At 40.9% G+C, this 8848-nt stretch overlaps 1 protein-coding gene and 1 long non-coding RNA gene across 3 annotated transcripts in view; one reads left to right on the top strand and one right to left on the bottom strand.

The window, feature by feature from the left end:
• The window catches only part of LOC128896692 (paired mesoderm homeobox protein 2A-like), a 22171-nt gene that overhangs the window by 2095 nt on the left and 11228 nt on the right, over positions 1-8848 (bottom strand). The window lies entirely within an intron of this gene.
• Positions 5127-8848, top strand: part of LOC128896708 (uncharacterized) — a 24938-nt gene continuing 21216 nt past the window's right edge. The window contains exon 1 of the long non-coding RNA XR_008462079.1: positions 5127-5560. This is a non-coding gene — a long non-coding RNA (uncharacterized LOC128896708). The remainder of the gene's footprint in view (positions 5561-8848) is intronic.

Raw genomic sequence — 8848 nt, 5'->3', positions numbered from 1 at the left:
TATTCCGTTACTACCCAATCATTTCATCGCCTCGCAGCATTTTTCACTCATACAGTAGTCTCCATAAATGCACAAATATCTCTACGATAAATGCACAGAGGCCATCATACATATTTATTACGTTACTGCCCACCCAATTCATCGCGTCGCAGCATTTTTCACCATAAAGTAGTCTCCATAAATGCACAAATGTCTACCATATATATCGTAGTCTGTGCTAACTTGCGCCGCGAGTGGACGAAATATTCATAACTTGAAGCTCGGGATTTTGATAACAGTTTTCTAGTAACACTCGTACGGAGTTGGATCTCCTTATACAGTCTTCACGGTGTCTCGCTGTCTACCTTAGCGGGAATTCAAGGAACTACAAACGAGTGAAATTTAAGGGGCGCGCAATAGACCCGAGCGAAACTCCGACTTGACTTCCGATTTTTATACGCGATCCTTGCGCAATGTCGTCGTACGCAGTCGTCGTATACAACCGTCAATGCACAATCACCATACACGATCGTCGTGCAATCATCGTTTCACGATAGAAAAAAAAAAAAAAAAAAAAAAAAAAAACAAAAAACAAAACAAAACAAAAAAAGAATCTTAAAAACGTCGTACGAACCCGTAAATTCCAAACAACATCTCTGTTTGTCAGCAAACACTCCAGGTACGAGGGGGGGTAGGGCGTGAAGGGGCGGGGGTGGGGTGGGGTGGGGGGGATTGGTTGGTTGGTTCATGTAAAATCACCGATCGATTAATCGAGGGGTACGAGAGAAAGACCGCCTCGAGTGTTTTCGACGTTTGTCGAATTTCTGTTGGAATTTCCTCGAACAGCGTCCCGTTCAGCGGGGGACGACTGATAAAAATCCGATAGCGGTGTTTGCCGTCCGGAAAGGGCAATCACGTTCATCATGGTGTCCCCGGTCGTCCTCCCTTCCGGCCTCAACCGAGTCCACCCCCTTTTACCCCCTCTTTCACGGCTGGCTGCCACTCAGCCCCGCGTCCTACGGAGCCGCCCCTGGAAAATCTAGGGGTGGAATATCCCTCCCTCCCACCCCCTGCGTGCACACACATACACACACGTCGAGAAACGAACGTGGGATGACGGTGGGGGGCGGGAGAGGAGGGACAGAGGGAGCGAGACGACGGTAGGGACACCAGGGGGGAGGGGGAGGGGGAGGGGGGGTCGAGGGTGGGTTTGCTGGTCAGATAAACGGTAGAGCAAATAAATCCGCTACTTTAACATGCAGGTCACCGCCGCTTTCCGTTTATTTTATTCGTTAAATATTTCATTTGGCCAACTAGAGCCAATTACGAGCATTGCCTCTACACCACCCCCAGCCCCACCACCCCCCGCCCCGCCCCGCAGCCGCCATTGCGCTCTGACGAGCCGGAGGGACCTCGACGAGCTACCTCGACGAGCTTCCACGGCTCGTCGCTCTTCCTTTTTGCCCGTGGGTCGTCCTTACGGTGACTCTTGTCCAAGTTTTTTTTCCTCTGATCGTCGACGAGCACGGTTACGTTGATCGAATCGTGATTACATCATGAATTGCAGACGTGGATTCGTTAGGAATGACGATAAGTCATGTATTTCCAGTCAGGAGAATTCTCTTGGAATAATTGATACCATTTGTGTAATGACGTAATAAATAATTCATTTCTTGGTCCACCTTTCTTTGTTGAGTTCTATTTGACGTTGTCAACAAAGGAGGATTAGAAAGATTTAGATAATGGTACGCAGTCACTGGTTCTTCTTTCACTCGAACCATGCAGGTTGATTAGGTTTGAAGAAGTTGAAGTATTCGTGGCACTATGGTGAACTATCTTCGTTACACTGTTGAATATTGTGGCCATGAAAGAAAATTCCCACCATTTGATTCATGATTTAGAATCACTGGTTCTTCTTTCACTCAGACTGCATACTTCAATAATATTTGAAGAAATTGAAGTATTCGTAGCACTATCATAAACCATCTTCAATATTCTACACTGTTGAACATTCACTGGATCCTCTATCGGTCAAACTACACACTTCAATAATGTTCAACCATAATAAACTGTGCTCATTATTTAATTATAAGTGACAGAGGATTCCAAAAATTAGACTAATACTTTGCAGTCATTGTTTCTTCCTTAACTAAAGCTCTATGGTTTGATAAAGTTGGAAAAAGTTCAAGTATTCGTAACCTTACCATAAACAACCTTTACTACTTCAATTGGATTAACTCTGTCACAGAAGAGAATTCCAAGAATTTGCTAAACAATTTATAATCACTGTTGCTTCTTATGGCTTGATAAAGTTTGAAGTAGTTGAGGTATTCACAGCACTATAATAAATGGCCTTGGCCATTTCATTCTGTGATGAAAGCGATCTACAAAAATATGTTTAACCTTCCTGACCTTGTAGGACATATATATCCCATACTTGGTTGCTATTAGCCAAATTACAATTAATACTCTCAGGAAAATATGTTAAATAAGATGAAAACCATTTGCACAAAGGCAAAATGTCCTTTCTTATTTGGCTATGATACTTAATTTACTCCAAACTGTAGATTAATACAATTAATTTCTAAAAGAGTAACAAATGGAATTCAAATAGAAAATAGCCAATTGGAGAGGATTAATAGTTTGTAATAAATGTTTCTTCTTCCTCTAGGCTCTACGGTTTGATAAAATCTGAAGAAATTTAAGTATTTGACCCTTAAGTTATATCCATTTGTTATTCCACTGGACATTGTACACATAAAATTCAGAATACACTAAACAAACGATAATTATTGTTTCTGCTTTCACCTGTGTCTAATATGATTAACAAGGTTTAAAAAAGTCAAAACATTTATGTGATGAATGACTTGAATTAAAGTATTCAAGCCTTACGATACACCTATTTCCTATTCCACTGGATATTGTATACATAGAATTCCAAGAATTGGAATGTATGGCTAAACAATTGACGATTATTGTTTCTTTTCTCACTTGTGTCCAAAGTTGAACAAAGCTTAAAAAAGTTAAGCAGTTTTAGTGCTACGATAAACTTCTTCGCTTACAAATAATGGAAATCACAAATGATCAAAAGTCATCTGACTTTCCTTCACAAATAAATGCTAATAGGTTACGTTCTATGCTCAGAATTAATTGCACATGTCTGATATCCTACAACTGAGTAACAAAGCACTCCCAGCGATACGATGGGACTACTTTGCATGCAAATGATGGAAATTTTGGGAGATTAAGAGTCATTTGATTCTTCTTCACGAATAGATGCTAATGAATTTAGCATGAACAGCTCAGAATGCATTCCCCAAGCCACAAGTGAGCGACGAAGGGAAGTTTTGAAGAACTATACAGGGATGGAAGCGTGAAAGCAACGGAGCGTATGAAGCGAGGCTTAAATATTTATCCAAAACGGGGCGGACATCTGTCGGCTCGTTGGATTTTATTTAGGCGCGGCGTATTTATTTAACATTAACGCCGTAGCCTCCCTAATTCACGCCGTCGTCCGTTTAGCAAACAACGGCACACATGCTACGGTCTCTTTGGGGTTTGGTCCGTGGCCAAACACGAATTATTAGTGTTGTCCCAGCTTCTGCGTGAGTTGCAGCGTTAGAAAGCAACTATCTGAATAATATCGTACAGATTACAAACAAATTACCTGTTTTTACCTGCCAGAGAATCAAAATTACCCTCGAAAAAGTTTTCTCGATCAGCACAAAGCTGCACGACGCCTCTAATAACAAGCAACTGCAGCCAACTGGTGTTATGCTGCGAGTGTAATTTTGGCGGGAAATTTAAAATGAGAAAATTCAAAAGATTAACATTGTAAGTTTTTATATTAATGAATGATCTTAAAACTGAGTTAGAATATCAAGGTTGGTATCTTAACGTGGCTAAATGGCGGTTCGATGTTTCTGTTTGAAATTAGAATGATAAATAATTGAATTCGAAGAGAGAAAATTAATCTTTATTACTGATAATTATCAGGTACACTTGCAAACTATTTTATATTCATAGTTTTACTGTTTACTAACATTTCGAATAACGTGATCAAGAAAGATTGTTAACAAATAATTTGTTCTAACCTTCCGATCAATTCTTTTCGTTAATATTATTTTACAAATTATAAAGTTGAACTTAGTAGAGGGATTTCAAAGATTTCGAATTCACCGCGACTGTCCAAAGTATTCGAGATTGTTTAAAATTTAATTAACGAATAAAATCAAAATAATACATATAAATTTAGAAGTGCGAGGTTCCAAATGATGACCGAATACTTCGAAATGAATATTATACAGCGAATTAGGGATGAAAGTAACCTCTGGTGAGAACCACCGACGGATCGAACAGGGTAACTTTCCCTGGTGGTTAGAACTTTCGACTCGACGCTGATGAAAATTACCTTCTGCGATGGTTTTTATGGAGATAGTACCTTACATCCACGAAGGTTAGGAAGTAAAATGAAGTGGAAGTGGAAATTGCTAAATTCATAGATTCTCGATATTATACCTTTACATTATAACACTGTAAAACGAATTATAAACGAAAAATTATGGGGAATAAACGTGTATATTATTTCATGGGAATATACAGGGTGTCCGGAAAATGTAGTAACACATTGAAAGAGGTGGTTCGGAAGGTGATTTGAAACAACTTTTTCCTTTACAAAAATGTTGTACGAGGCTTCGTTGAGAAGATATTGACGGAAAACACTGACCAATCAGAGCGCGAGGCGGCCGCGCTCCCCGACCAATCAGAGCGCGAGTATGCCGATGGAGCGTAGGCTACGCGCTAGGCGGCCGCGCTCATACGCTACCGCGAACGCTCCATCGGCATGCTCGCGCTCTGATTGGTCAGTGTTTTCCGTTAATATCTCCTCAACGAAGCCTTGGACAACATTTTCGCTAAGGAAAAAGTTGTTTCAAATCACCTCCCGAACCACCCCTTTCAATGATCTCCATCATTTTTGGGACACCCTGTAGATAACCTATAACCACCCCGTATATAGATAACCTAAGTCCCAACCTGCTAGCCATTACAATTTTGCTTATTATTGTTTATATAACAAAATACAAGCGTGCTTGACAATTATTAAATGTAAAAATTAATTCTGCGACTTCCCATACAATTAATAACGACTCCGCTTCAAACTGAAATATTTTCCCGCCATTTTGCCACGTTAAGGTACCAACTTTCGCAACTCTGTTTTTTTTTTACTAGTATATATTTATAAAATACAAGTTCTACTTTATTATCGATATTTTTAGAGATCTTCCTCCGTTAACGAAGGGCGAACATTTTCGAAGGGGTAGCCGTAAATATTTTGTCAAGCAGAGCCAGGAGCTTATGGACCTAACATTAGGGATTCCGGAGCGGTAGGAGCACCGGGTTCGCATTGTATTTACTCGTTCGATTAACCCTGCGATTGTGACTGGTCGTGATTTCCTCCTTCTGGACCAGTTAACCAAGGATTTCTCGTACAGGACCTGTTCTACCCTAAGGCCGCTCCACTCCATCTCCGACAACTGATTTCGCGGTCCAGGGACAGTATAGGTTAGGATTTTTTTTAAAGGTACTGTAAACTTTTCTACTCTTCTACCGAATCCTTTTCATTCATACGATTCTACGAATTACAAAATTTGTTGGACTTGCAAGAGGTTTGATTATATTATAATAAATTATTATAAACGTTCGTTAGTAAGAGAGCTACGAATTTTTGAAGGTTAGGTAGTTTTTATATTTGTGATTAAATAGCGATACTGGAATAATAATGGGATAAAAAGCGGTCCATCGGAAAAATGCTTTAAACAAGAGTTGTACATCTCGACGAGATATGAAATTGTTGACGCATGAATTTTTTCGAGAAACAGATATTTTTTGAGATATCTTAATTTTTATTTTTGTCGACGTATCGTTGAATTTTTATTATCTTTTTTTTCTTGTAAACGATAGAAGTTACGCCTACATGACATATAACAAAAAATGTTTCATTTTGACCGAGAGATTGAAAAATAATTTTTATAGACAATTTTAGATTATGATCAAAATCGATGGAGCAACCCCCTTGAGAATTTTTAAAAGAATCATTCTTTCATTTTTAAAAAATTGGATCTTCGCTTCAGGAGAAAACTTTCTATACATTTTCCGTAGAATTCCATGAGGTCCACACGGAAAATAATTATCAACCCAAAATATTCACTATTAAGAGTCTTACGATTTTTTTTAAGACAAGCAACTATCCACTTTAGGAAAATACCTTATCCAGCCTCAAAGACCAACCCAACAGGGATCAATAATCGATCAAGAACGTCGAATCAGACATCCCCTAATGAAATTACAACGAACGGGAACTGCGACACTCTCAGTCGCCACAGGGTCGCTTTCTTCAATTAGCCAAATAAGTTTCGGGAGAGTGGGGGAGAGATCAGAAACGCATGGCTCTGCAGTCGAAATCTTGATTAAGAGATGCATCGGGCCGATGCCATCGAGCCTGACGAATAAATCGCTTAGACAGGTCTCATTAACCGTCTGGCCACTTTAGCCTCTGACCAGAAACCTGTTCGCGATTTCCTGTCGATGCTTCCCTATTCCGAGTTTGCGCTAAGTTAGCGATCGAAATTTCGGTGCAATTTCCCAAATTAATCGAGAGTTCCGCTTCGGAAAGTGCTCTCGGAATCTTACTTTTTCACGATATCCAGAGAAAAGAAAAAACCGAATCGGGGGTTGCCCGAGTGTTGAATACTTTTCATCACTTTTTTCTTTTTTCTTTTTTTTTTTTTTTAACGAAAGAAAAATTCGTTAATTTTTGTTAAACCTCAAGAATACAGGGTGTCCGAAAAATGTTGTAACACATTGAAAGAGGTGGTTCGGAAGGTGACTTGAAACAACTTTTTCTTTAGCGAAAATGTTTTACGCGACTTCGTTAAGGAGATATTAACGAAAAACTCCGGACCAATCAGAGCGCGAGTATGCCAATGGAGCGCTCGCTGATTGGTCGGGGTTTTCCGCTAATATCTCCTCAACGAAGCCTCGGACAACATTTTCGCTAAGGAAAAAGTTGTTTCAAATCACCTCCCGACCTACCTCCTTCAATGACCTCCACCAATTTTGGGACACCCTGTATGTACAGAGTGGAGGTGATTTGAAACAACTTTTCCCTTAGCAAAAATGTTGTCCGAGGCTTCGTTGAGGAGATATTAACGGAAAACACTGACCAATCAGAGCGCGAGTGTGCCGATGGAGCGCCAGCAGTGGGCGTGGCTACGCGCTAGGCGATCGCGCTCATACGCTACCGCGGCCACTCCAACGGTATATGCGCGCTCTGATTGGTCGTCGTTTTCCGTTAATATCTCCTTAACGAAGCCTCGGACAACATTTTCGCTAAGGAAAAAGTTGTTTCAAATCGCCTCCCGAACCACCCCTTTCAATGTGTTACAACATTTTTGGTACACCCTGTATAAATACACGAATTCTGGTGTAAAAGAAAATATACCCAAAAAACTTTTAATACTTGCTCCCCCTCCCTCCCATCCTCCCCCACTCCCGGTACCTTAAAGAAGGTAGAGATAAATTACTTACATCGATTTCAAACATCGAAATAGAAATTGTCCGCGTATCTATTGGAAACGTAGGCTGACGTAAGCTCTCGAACATGGTTGGGCCGCATGCCGCCAGAGGACACTCGACGTGATCTCTTTTGTTTCTATCGTGTATCGTTTTTTTTTTCCTAACCACACATTTTTTCACTGTACGCATCGCTTGCATTAAATCGCGTATAGACCTATTTTTATCAGTCTCGTTATATCATTTGAACCCTGCGATCCCGATGTCATCGAATAAATAACAACAGTATCGATCGACGCGACGATACTCCATCGAACGGATCTTCCGTTAGATCGATACTTTTCCAAGGAAAAAACTTGATCCTAACCTACAATTTCGCGCGCGTCCAAGATGGCTACTCCTCTGTTGATCGTCGAAGGAGCGTTACCGTGGAAGAAAAACGCGAAGAGACGGAAAAAGCGAGCGAGCACTAACACAAACTCTCGAAGAAGGATCGTAGATAGAATGACGCGATTGAGGGGAGAGAGCGGCGGGAGAGGGGAGAGAGAGACAGAGAGAGAGATTGGTGGTGGCGGTGTGTTTTCACAGAGGGACGAAATGGGGAAAACATTCGAGCCTGGCTAGGTTCTGCCGCGGTGGATCCACCCCTGGTGGGTTGATACACAAGGGGCCCATGCCAGGAGTGTGCCCTGGTAATTGCGAACTCTATGTAGATCCACTTACGGTGATTAAAAACTGTCCTGCTGGGTATCATCCGCCGAGAACGACGTCGGTAGCTGCAAACATTCAGAAGCGTGCGGCGCGAAGCAATTCCAACTTCTTTAACGGTCCAGCGTGAGTACTGCGCTTCGCGCTAATCTCACGATTAACCCGGGCTCGACTTACGGAGAGTTTTAGCTTTGGGGTTATCGGTGACCTTTGCCCCGCCAGGAACTTGCATTTTTGTGGTTGATAAGGTGTCGAAGGTTTATTGAATAGTGTGTTTGTGCAGTGGTTGAGATGAGGATGACATTGGAGACAATTCTGAGCGAAATCTGTACTCGATAGAGAAGAATTTCTTGAGTAAGATCAGTTCTACTCCATTCGGAATCTCATTCACCTCGTATTTGATTCATACCAATGTCTAAATATCTGAATAGAGAAGAATTTTTTTGAGTTCAATTCTACTCTTTCAATTCTACTTGAGACCAATTCTACTCCGAGTATTCAACCATTAGAACAATATATTTGAAACCTTATCCACCTCACATTTGAATCATTCAAGTGTCCGAAACTCCAAATAAAGGAAAATTCCATG

This window comes from Hylaeus anthracinus, unplaced genomic scaffold, assembly GCF_026225885.1.
Source record: "Hylaeus anthracinus isolate JK02 unplaced genomic scaffold, UHH_iyHylAnth1.0_haploid 11978, whole genome shotgun sequence".
Taxonomy (NCBI): Eukaryota; Metazoa; Arthropoda; class Insecta; order Hymenoptera; family Colletidae; genus Hylaeus; species Hylaeus anthracinus.
Note: the sequence above shows the minus strand (reverse complement) of the source record. Positions and strands in the feature narration are given on the sequence as shown.